The following is a 12,473-nucleotide window of genomic DNA, read 5'->3' on the forward strand; positions in this document are numbered from 1 at the left end:
TTTAGTAGAGACAGGGTTTCACTCTGTTGGTCAAGATGGTTTCGATATCCTGACCTTCTGATTTGCCCTCCTCAGCCTCCCAAAGTGCAGGGATTCCACCAAGTCTAGCTGCAGTCTCTTTTTATGTTTTATGGAAATGAGGCACTGATGTTCCCTGCTCTGGAGGATCCTGAGGACCCTTTTCTTTTATAATACTAAGGCAAGCCATCTATTTTCATTCTGAGAACTCACACACTATCATAAAAAGAGCAAAGGGTATGGATGCTCCCATTATCACATCACCTCTTAACAGGTCCCTTCTCTTACATTGTTTATTATAATTTGACATTATATTTTGGCAGAAACATAAATCCAGACTATATTATACTACCCCTGATGCCTTCCAAATTTCACATGGCAAAATATAATTATCTATTTCCAAGGGTGTTTCAAGTCTTAATTTCTCTTGGCATTAATTCAAAAAACTCATTTGAGAAAAGACAAGTTATATCTGCCTATGAGCTTGTAAAAAAAAAATTATATTCTATAATGGGGGTATAGGGACTGGGCGCGGTGGCTCATGCCTGTAATCCCAGCACTTCAGGAGGCCAAGGCAGGGGGATCACAAGGTCAAGAGATCAAGACCATCCTAGCCAACCAACAGGGTGAAACCCCATCTCTACTAAAAATACAAAACTTAGCTGGGCGTAGTGGCACGGGCATAGTGGCACAGGCCTGTAGTCCCAACTACTTGGGAGGCTGAGGCAGGAGAATCGCTTGAATCTGGGAAGCGGAGGTTGTAGTGAGCCGAGATTGTGCCACTGAACTCCAGCCCAGGTGACACAGTGAGGCTCCGTTTCAAAAAAAAAAAAGAAAAAAGATACAAAGGGCGTACAGGAATTGGATAAATACATTTGTTCTCGAAGAAATAAGTTAGCCCAAACAAAGGTGCTAAAAGCCCCCTGCAAGTTCTAAAGCCAGAAAGGCAATTATTAAATTTCAAAGTTGGAAAATAATTTTTTGACTCCATATCTCATATCTAGGCCATACTGATGTAAAAGATGAGCTCTCAAGGCCTTGAGTAGCTCCACCTCTGTGGATCTAGAGGCCACAGCCCCCACAACTGCTTTCATGGGCAAACATTGAGTGCCTGAAGCTTTTTCAGATGCATGGATTAAGCTGTGAGTGGATCTAACATTTTAGCGTTTAGAAGGCAGTGGCCTTCTCATAGCTCCACTAAGCAGTGCCTCAGTGGGGATTCTGTGTTGGGGCTCCTGGTATGTCCTCTCTACACTGACCTTGTAAAGGTTCTCCATGAGAGCTCTGCTCCTGAAGCAGACTTATGGATATCTAGGCATTTTTATATGCTACACTCACCTTGTAAAAGTTCTCCATGAGGGCTCTGCTCTGATAGCCGACTTGTGAACATCTTTTTTTTTTTTTTTTTTTTTTTTTGAGACAGTCTTACTCTGTTGACCATTCTGGAGTGCAGTGGTGCGATCTCAGCACGTTTCACTTCCCAGGTTCACATCATTCCCCTGCCTTAGCCTCCCGAGTAGCTGGGACTACAGGCCCCCAACATCACGCCCAACTAATTTTTTGTATTGTTTAGTAGAGACAGGGTTTCACCGTGTTAGCAAGAATGGCCTCCATCTCCTGACCTCGTGATCCGCCTGCCTCGGCCTCCCAAAGTGCTGGGATTAGAGCCACCGTGCCTGGCCCATCTAGGCATTTTTATATATCCTCACATCTGGGCAGAGGCCCCTAAGTTCAACCCTTGCCATCTGTGCACATGCAGTCTGAAAAATCACATGGAAGTGACCAAGGTATATTTCTTGCACCCTCAGGAGAATATTTGGGACTCTTTAGCCATGGTTGGAGTTGGAGCAGCTGGGACAAAGGAACAGTGCCCTGAGGTTGCACAGGGCAGCGGAGCTCTGGTCCTGACCCATGAAACTATTCTTCCCTTCTAGATGTTTGGTCCTGTGATGAGATGGCTGTTGTGATGGTCTCAAAAATGCCTTGAAGGCATTTCTCCCATTGTTTTCGACAATCACAATTTTTCCATTTTATTTGCTATTAATATTCAGCTACTTTCAATTATACAAATTTCTGCAGCCAGCATAATTTCTCCCCCCTCCCCCAATTTTTTTTTTTTTTCCTATTGGATGATTGGGTTGCAAATTTTGCAATCTTTTATGTTCTGCTTTCCTTTTAAATTGAAGTTTTAGTTTTGGATTATCTTTCTGATCACAAATATGAGTATGTATACACTGTTAGAGGTGGCCAGGTCACATCTTAAACTCTATGTTGCTTAGCAATTTCTTTTCCAGATTCCCTAAATTATCTCTCTCAAGTTCAAAGATTCCTGCAGTGAGGAAATAATGCCACTGTGTTCTTTGTTAACACATGGAAAGAGTGAAATTTACTTCAGTTCTCAATATATTGCTTATCTCCATCTGAGACTACATCAACCTGGATCTCATTGTTTGTATGACTGTCACCATTTTGGTAACAAGAATTTAGCCAGTCTCTATAAAGTTTCTGTTTGGAGAGATCAGAATAAGATGGGAAGATGAGATAAAGTTTCTGTCCACTACCCACTTCCAAAGCAACTTCCACATTTTCAGGTGTCTTTAAAACAATGCCCCATATCTCAGTACCAATTTTCTGAATTACTCAGTTCCCACACCGCTATAAAGAATGACCTGAGACTCAAGTAATTTATAAAGAAAAGAGGTTTAATTGTCTCATGGTTCTGTAGACTCTGCAGGAAGCATGACTGGGAAAGCTGCAAAAAATTAAAAACATGGCAGAATGAGAAGGGGAGCAGGCTTGTCTTACATGGTTGGAGCAGGAATAAGAGAGGAGTGGAAGTGCTATACACTTTTAAATAACCAAATCTCATTATAACTCACTCGCTATCATGATATGAGCCAGGAGAGAATCATTCCACATAATCCAGTCATGTTCCAATATCACCCTCCTCCAACATTACAAATTACAATTTGACATAAGGTTTAGATGAATACACAAATCCAAACCATATTAAGAATGCCATTTCTTTCTAGAAAGCAGCTCATATATTGTATAGATGCCTACTCTGCCTTAAGTTTGATCAAGCAGGAACTCACTATGGCTATGCAGGTGTTAATTGGTAGGAACCAGTACGCAGAAGAAATAATTCTAAATCTAGGGAGCCCAAACTTGTATAGTCACGAGTTCTATCTATCATTGGCTGGCCTTGGATACTAGGCAATGGAGGCAATGCAAGTTTTAGGGAATAAAAGTCTAACAACTGTCTGTGGATTATGGTGTGTACTAGTGGATGGTAGCAAGTAACTGGAGGAAGTCTTGTTTTGGAATTCAGCTGTGGTAATGCTGGCTGAAGGCAAAGGCATACAGCATTCAGTTAATACTGATATCCAACTGGAATTCTGACTGAAAAGACATAATTCTGCTTGAGGTCTGATGAAATAACTTTACTCATGGTAGTGAAGAACAAGATGTCAAACATCCTGCCTGGGAGCCTCAATATACTGGTCAGACAGATTTTGCTGCTATTGCCTCTGCTAATCCAGATTCTAAAACACCATTACCAGATGCCCATCACTTGGGTCAGTCTGCCTAATACTTAAATTGGACCACTCTTGACCAGAACTACCAAGATGGTTACCAAAAGCATAAACAAATATATCAATTTCTGTGTCTTGATTATATATACACGGTTTCAGGCTGTGTAAAAAAGGAGTAGGAAAACTTAAGCAGTGCCTTGAAGCCCATGGTAAGGAAAAAAAGACTAGTAATTGTGTTGCAGTTTGTCTTTCATACTTGTATTTCATACTTGCCCATGAAGCTTACTTATTCTCAGAGATCCCAAAAGATTATACAGCTTATCATTTACATTTAGAGGCATTAGGGGTTGGACTCAGTTTTTCAATCTCATTTTATCCTATGCACAGGCCTTCCAGATCTGGCTATCCTTTTTGACTGGTTCTAACCTGTACCACTCACTATGAAATGCCAGAACACCCCTAAAGCACCACCCCAACTCTGTCACACTTCCTCAGAACCACTTCCAAAACAATCATCTAAGACAGAGATCCCCCACTGGGGCATCCAATGGTTGGGAAAAAAAAAGTAAGAGTTTTATGGTAGAGGCTCTGGTAAAGAGGAAAGATCTCAAAGCAGCGTGATCATACTCTGGGCTTGACAAGAATATGAACTAATTCACCTAGGCCTATAGAGAAATGTAGTAAACCCAGGAAGTGCTTTAGATCATGCATCAAAGATCTGTGGAGGCTTTTTCTGTCCCATTTGTTTCCATATTTGTGTAATAAATATATTTTTACTAGTATGTGTTCTTGTTAATAGTTGTTTACTTTGTATTTTTTCTATTTGTACAGGGACTCTATACTTTCTGAAAGTTTCTTGCCCTTCTCCAAGATTCTTAAAGATGAGCATGCTACAAGAAACACGGTTCATCTAGTGTCTTGGGCACTTGAATTTAGACACAATTTATAGACTGGAATACAAATGCAAATAAAACATTTTTTAACAAGGCACTTCCCTACTGTGAAGAAAGAATGTCTTCTATTCGAAATGCACCTGAGCTAATGTGAAGCATAATGCTTCACTGAGAAAAAACAGGGCTAGAAGTATCTAATTTGAACCATAGTGAGAACTGTCAGGGTCTGTTGTATAGAAAGCTGCATACTGAGAAGCTCTTGTCAGCAAACAAAAGAGTCCTTACCAGCAGACTAGAAATCTCACATCCCTCAAGACAGTGGTAGAAAGGAAAAAAAAAAAAAAAAAAAAAAAAACATGTCAGAAAGGACTTTTGGAAAATGCCACACTCTGCAAAACAGGGTTCTATTCCTGGAAGATAAGGAAAATTCTAAGCATACAGAACATGATTCTGTTCTCCTTCTAAGGCCAGAAAATACAAGTGAGCCAATGCGTTCCAAGTATTATAGCCACAGATATTTACAAGATTTTTCTGCTTGCACGCACCTCTGTTTTGTACCCCTACACTCTTCAAAAACAGTGGAGCTGGTCAATCGGCTGCCTTTGCAGGACATTTGGTTAACCTTGCTAGAAATCAATGCTGTTTTCCCAAGCCAGCCCAAGGAAAAAACTTCGGAGCATACATGCAAAAGCAAAACAAAATAAAAGTTTTTTAAAAAAGACTTTTCAATCCAAGTACGAAATAGAAAGGCTTAGGAAACTTGTTTAAGTTAAGAAACTTAGTCATATTTAAGTACCTTGTTGTTTTAACTTGATCTTTGGACTTCAAGGTGTCCACAAGGTAGAGCGTGTGGTCTGCCTGACCATTAGTTGTTTTTATATCACAAAATAACTATTTTATTTTTACTTTTTTGAATAATTAAAAAACAATTACTTTTAAAGTAACATTATTTATGAAAATCAATTTTAAATAATGATAAATAAAATTATATTAAAAAATAATTATGCACTTTTATTTACAAGTGGAAAGTTAAGCATTTACAACGCAGTGTCTAGAGCTCTTATTTCTTTGTACTGTTGCTTGGCACACTACCAGTCACAATAATGCAGTTATAACTCAACATTTGCAAGGCCATGTGGATTCCATAGGGCTTCACTTTTTCTTTTGCTTCTAACTACTGCGCACACACACACACACAGACCCACAAATTGGTGATGTGTCAGATACAGTACACAGTGAGTAAACTTGTGCTTAACTTAGTAAATTTTTGTGTATATTGTGCAATAACATGATAACTGTTCATAGAATATAAAATACAGGGTGACATCAGCAAAACGGCAGAAAAAGTGGTCACCAATTTATATCCCCTGATGACGATGAATCTGTACCTATCCATACAAAGAAGTACCTTTCTTGCTCTGTGGGAGTCTTGGGATTCAGGTAGGTGGTTGTGAAACTCTGGTGGAGCCCAAGCCCTAAAAAGGGAGATACTGGGAGTGTAGACATACACCTGTATGACAGATGTTCTACTTATTCTAATTTATTGTAACCCGATTGGCTACTTTGGCTCAGCTACAGCCATACATGTTCTTGACACTGTGACTGAAACCGTAAGTCAAGAAAGGGTCACATGAACTACAGCCTAAGCAAAAGATTTTTCTGTATGCCGACATTTGTCTTGGCAGTAAACCCAAATATCATTCTATAACTTGACTGCAAATTCTTTCTCCACCATGATCCTAGGTCAGTAATGCTCACATAAGGACCCAAAGGGAAATGCCCGTCTGTGCCATCAGAACAAGTTAGCCTTTCTCTATCCCACAACAGTTTCTGTTGGGATGATGCTATTATGGCTCCAGATCCCTCTGCTACAGCCAAACAGTTACTCTGTCATTTTTGAAAATGGCTATGAGATGTACCGGGATAGTCTTGCAGGTCTGTCACCATGTGTACTCATGATGGTATACAGTGACTAAACTTACATTATAAAAATGTGGGCAATTTTGTGGCACACAGAGATATATATCTAGTAGTGTCTCTGCAGATAATACTCTATACTAGATTGCACTGTGAATCTTGAATGAAGTCTGTAAATTCGCTGCAGCTATTCTCACCTTCAACATGAGAGTGGTCCTATTAATGCTGGTACCCACCAGAAGGCAGTTTATTCCACCACATCAGCAGCTAGCTTAAACGTATCAGGCTTTGCTATATACAAAACAAAACAAAACCTTGTATTTCAAGTCAAGACTATCTCAGCCATAGACTAAAGTAGTGTGGTTATCTTGGGGACTTATTCAAACTTTAAAGCCCTTCTAGAAATCCAAACTAAGCCACACCTGTCAGCGAACTAGAAACAGAGCTACTTTCTGCAAACCTAAACATGAGTCCAGACTGTGGGCTCTCAAATAATTGTGGAGTAAAGGGATCCCTAATACAGCATGGCTGCTCTACCAAAAAACCAGCAAAACTGCTTCTTTAGGTAAGTCCCTGTCTATTCCTCCCAATAGAGTAAGACCTTCCAAGCAGAATCTCCAGCCACTTTCTACAGGCAAGTTTGAGTGGGTAACAAACCAATACCCATCTGGGGTAAAACTCTTGCAAGAAGGGTCAGGTTGCCATCTTTTTTGTTTTTCAATCTTCATAGGTGATGCCTCTAAGTACAGAAAATCTCACAAAACTAGAGTCTGAAGAAGACCTCTAGCAAACTTCAGCAGCCCTCAGAAAGAGTGGTGAAACTGTTAAAAGAAAAACAAACAGAAAACAACAATAATAAAACCACATCCAAAAATCGGCAGCATCAAAGATTATAGGTAGATAAGCCCACAAAGATGAAAAAAAAAGCAACACAAAAATAAAGAAACTCAAAAAGTCACAGTGCCTATTTTTCTCCAAATGACAACAACACATCTTCAGCAAGGTTCAGAAATGTACTGAGGGTGAGATGACTGAATTGACAAAAGCTTGCTTCAGAATGTAAATAAACTTCGCTTAGCAAAAGGAGCATACTGTAACCCAATGCAAAGAAGCTAAGAATTACAACAAAACAGGAGCTAACAATTAAAACAGCAGGTCTAGAAAGAAATATAACCAATCTGATTAAGCTGAAAAACACACTACAAGATCTTTACAAGGCAATCACAAGTATTATAGTATTAATAGAAATATTAATAAAAGAACAGATTGAGTAGAGAAAAGAGTATCGAGCTTAAAGAATATCTTTATGAGGTAAGACAGGCAGAATATATAAAGAGAAAATAATTAAAAAGAATAATAATTTTTAGAAACATTAAATTATCTAAAGTGAACAAATGTAGAACTGATTAAGGTATCTGAAAAATGGGAGAATGAAACCAATTTGGATAACATACTTCAGAATATTGCACAGTAGAACTTCCTCAACCTAGCAAGGTAGGCTAGCATTTAAACTGAGAAAATGCAGAAGACCCCAGTAAGATACTCCATGAGAAGATAAGGTTCAATACATACAATCATCAGATACTCAAAGGTAAAAATGAAAAAGAAAATGTTAAAAGCAGCCAGAGTGAAAAACCAGGTCACCTACATAGGGAAGACCATTGCACACAGCAAACCTCTCAGTAGAAACCTACAAGCCAGAAGAGATTAGGGGCCAATATTCAACATTATTAAAAAAAAATTAACCTAGAATTTTACATCTGGCAAAACTAAGCTTCATACGTGAAGGAGAAATAAGATTCCCTTCAGACAAGCAAATGCTGAGATAATTGGTAAGCATGAGACCTGACTTATGTAAGCCTCTAAACAAAACACTAATTGTGGGAAAAAAATGACCAACCACTACAAAACACACTAAGTGAACAAAACAGTGACACCATAAAATAACCTCATAAACAAGTCTGCAAAATAACCAGCGAGCATAACTATAACAGAATAAAATTTACACATAACAATACTAACCTTAAGCATAACTGAGTTATCTGCCCCAATCAAAAAACCCAAAATGGCAGGCTGAATAAAGAACCCAAACCCATTAGTATGATGTCTTCAAGAAACCTATATTATAGGCAAAGACACATACAGACTGAAAATAAAAAATAGAGAAAAATTTACCAACCAATTGGAAAATAGCAAAAAAAGCAGGGGTTGCAATCCTAGTTACTTTAAAAGTTGCTTCAATTTTAAACAAATAAAGATAAAAACACACACCACATACAAACATACAAACATACACAAAGAGGGCATTACATAATGTTGAAAAGCTAAATTCAACAAGAGTTAACTATTCTAAATATATATGCTCACACTACAGAAGGACTCACATTTATAAAACAAATTGTTAGAGATCTTCAAAGAGACTTATTCTCTAACTCAATAATAGTGTGAGACTTTAACATCCCACAGAAAATATTAGAGAGATCACTGAGACAGAAAATTATCAATAATATTTAGGACATGAACTCAGTCTTAAATCAAAGGTATCTAAGAGGTATCTTAGAAACTCTGAACACCAAAGCAACAGAATATCAATTCTTACCATAACCACATGGCATTTACTCTAAAATTAATTACATAATTAGAAGTAAAATATTTTTCAGCAGATGCAAAAAGAACTGAAATTATAACAGTCTCTCAGAGGACAATTGCAGAGTGCAACAGCCACTACAGAACACAAAGCAGGCTGGCGCATAAGTAATTATATTTTTCATTATTGAAATTTGTTGTTTGATACCAGAATTTGTTATTTAATAAATGTGGTTATGTTATACATCATTATCATGTACATTTCACTTTCTTTGTTACTTATTACTTGATGTTTATTTTATGATTATTGTAGACTATGAAAATAATGTTAGACAAAAAATGAATTTGAGCAATTTCCTTATTGAAGTTCAAAATGGATCATAAAGCAGCAGAGAAATTTTGTAACATTAACAACGCATTTGTCCCAGAAACTGCTAATGAACGTACAGAGCAGCGGTTGTTCCAGTTTTGTAGAGGAGACTAGGTCCTTAAAGACGAGAGCCATAGTGGCCAGTCATCAGAAGTTGACAATGACCAGTTGAATACTATCATCAAAGCTGATCCTCTTACAACTACATAAGAAGCCACTACAGTCACTACTAAACACACTGCAGTGAACAGAACAGTGAGTTGTCAAGAACTCAATGTCAACCACTCTACAGTAATTTGGCACTTAAAGCAAATTGGAAAAGTGGAAAAGCTCTATCAAGCCACATCTGTCAGTGAACTAGAAACAGCTACTTTCTGCAAACCTAAAGATGAGTCCAGACTGTGGACTCTGAAATAATTGTGGGGTAAAGGAAGATCTCTTCAAGATCTCTGGCCTTTCCTAGAGTAATATTCCTCATATCATCACTATTAACATTCTGTTCCTCATTTGTTATACAAATTTCTGCAGTCGTCTTTAATTTCTTTCCAGAAAATGGTGGGGTTTTTTGTCTTTTCTATCACATGATCAGGCTGCAAATTTTCCTGACATTTATGGTCTGGTTCCCTTTTAAACAAAAGTTCCAATTTCAAACCATCTCTCTCAAGTTCAAAGTTTCATAGGGCAGGAGCAAAATACCACCATTTGCTTTGCTAAAGCATAGCATATGTTTCCTTTACTCCAATTCCCAAGAAGTTCCTCATTTCCATCTGAGACCATCTCAGCCTAGACTTCATTCTCCATATCATTACTAGTATTTTGGTCAAAAACATTCACCCAGGCTTTAGATAAAGTTCCAATATTTCTCACATAATCTTCTCTTCTTCTGAGCACTTCAAACTGTTCCAACCTTCCCGCATTACCCAGTTCCAAAGTAGATTCCACATTTTCAGGTTTTCTGCAATACCCCATTCCTGGTACCAATTCTCTGTATTAGTCTGTTATCACACTGCTCCAAAAATACGACCTTAGACTGGGTAATTCATTAAGACAGGATGTTTAATTGACTCACAGTTGTGCATGGTTGGGGAGGATTCAGGAAATTACAATCATGGTAGAAGGTGAATGGGAAGCAAGATACATCTTACATGGAATGGAGGCCGGAAGGTGAGAGAGTGAAACGGCAGAACATTTTTAAAACCATCAGCTATTGTAAGAACTCCCTAACTATCATGAGAACAGCATGGGGTAACTGACATCATAAGGCAATCGCCTTTCATCAGGTCCCTCCCTTAACACATGGGGATTATAATTCTAGATGAGATTTGGGTGGGGACGCAAAGCCAAAGCATATCAATGACAGCAGTATTTATCTAATGGACCTAGGAGTTATCTCTTTGAAACATAAAGACAGAAAGTGCCCCTCTGCTTCCAGTTTCAGTAAAAGGTAAGAACTTAACCTCAATAGGTGCTTTTCTCTAAACTGCAAAACTACCTCCTGAGATTAAAAATATGAGAAATCAGTTTATCTTCTGATTAAAGACAACTAGCTATGTATAACAGGTGGTCTTCTGTTACCATTGTAAACTAAGGGTATGTGACAAATGGTGCTGTTCAATTTTCTTTATTAAAGACTACTGATCAACCAGTAATTTTAAGAAAATTTGTTTTCCTTAAAGACTACTTTGATGCTTAGCTATATAAAAGATGAGATTTCTTTTTTACTTTGTAATCTCTTGGTTGATTTTCTACAATGTACATTAAATTCATATTTAATAGTTTTAACAGTAAAACTGATTTCATTCTCTACTGTCCTTGTGGAGAGGATTTCTGGATTCAGAGAAAATTTTATTTTTAATTTTATGTCTTCATCACTAGGCTGTTAAAAACAAAACCATGAAGACTCAAATTCCTTAAAACAAGTAGTGATGATCAGGGTACCGCCACTTACCTTGCAGAAAAAAAGAAAGAAAGAAAAGGATTAAGAGGATACTATACTATGTATATGATGGCTAGTTATATGCCCAAAAAGATAATTTAGAATAAATGAACAAATTCCTGATACATGCAAACTATTTACCTTGCAGAAAGAAAGGGGAAAAAAAGGATTAGGAAGATACTATTCTTTGTGTATTATGGTCAATTACACACCCAACAGGTTAGATAATTTAGAATAAATGAACAAATTTCTGATACATACAAATTACCAGAACTGACTCGGGAATAAATATAATACGAATTCATAATCAAAACTAAGGCCTTGGACAATTTAAATAATTAAAGAATTTACATCCAATGTGTCCAAAAACACAGAAGAAAAAGGGACCCTACACAATTCACTCTGTGAAGCCAGGATTATATTGATCCTAAAGCCAAAGTCATCACAAGAAACAAGCCAATATATCTTAACACTGATACTAACATTCTAAACACAATAGTAGCACACACAACAAATCCAGTAAATCAAATGCTTGTATACCACAATCAAATGGAATTTTATCTTGAAATAATTTCACCACCACAGTCAGTCCATATGAGACATTTGGTTAAGCCATGATTTACCGTAAGATTCAGATGCTTAGTCTCACTCCTTCCTATGTATATTTACCTTTCATTTCCTATACATATTTACCGTCTACTGTTTGTCAGTATTCCGCTGGGTGGTTGCAATCTTAAGCGACAGGCGCGGCCTTGGTACTTACATGGCTTAGGGTGAGGTGCTGAGGTAGAGAAGACAGAGACTGAAAAAAAAAATAGGCCAGGCGCGGTGGCTCACGCCTGCAATCCCAGAATTTGGCAGGCCAAGGCGGACGGATCACGAGGCCAGGGGTTTGAGACCACCCTGGCCAACATGGTGAAACCCCGTATCTACCAAAAATACAAAAATTAGCCGGCAGTTCGCGCCAGTGCACTCTAGCCTGGGCAACAAGAACGAAACTCCGAAGAAGGGAGGGAAGTAAGGAAAGGAGGGAAATAGGAAGGGAGGGAAATAGGAAGGGAGGGAGGGAGGGAGGGAGAGAGGGAGAGAAGCAGGAAGGAAGGAAGGAAACATTCTGAACATAGAGGGTCTTGTCCTAAGTCAGTCCTCCAATCTTATTGTGTAAGAGTAAGGCTCTCTTAAAATTTAGGTGTTTAGAGTTAAATGATCCACTAACT

The 12,473-nt window shown here is 38.1% G+C and overlaps 1 long non-coding RNA gene across 1 annotated transcript in view; it reads right to left on the reverse strand.

Moving 5' to 3' along the window:
• The window catches only part of LOC117090804, an 18,534-nt gene continuing 6,061 nt past the window's right edge, over positions 1-12,473 (reverse strand). The window contains exons 2-3 of the long non-coding RNA XR_004440141.1: positions 1,641-1,652; positions 1-54 (exon numbers count right to left, since the gene is read on the reverse strand). This is a non-coding gene — a long non-coding RNA (uncharacterized LOC117090804). The remainder of the gene's footprint in view (positions 55-1,640; positions 1,653-12,473) is intronic.

Source organism: Trachypithecus francoisi, unplaced genomic scaffold (assembly GCF_009764315.1).
Source record: "Trachypithecus francoisi isolate TF-2019V2 unplaced genomic scaffold, Tfra_2.0 Contig00084, whole genome shotgun sequence".
Taxonomy (NCBI): domain Eukaryota; kingdom Metazoa; phylum Chordata; class Mammalia; order Primates; family Cercopithecidae; genus Trachypithecus; species Trachypithecus francoisi.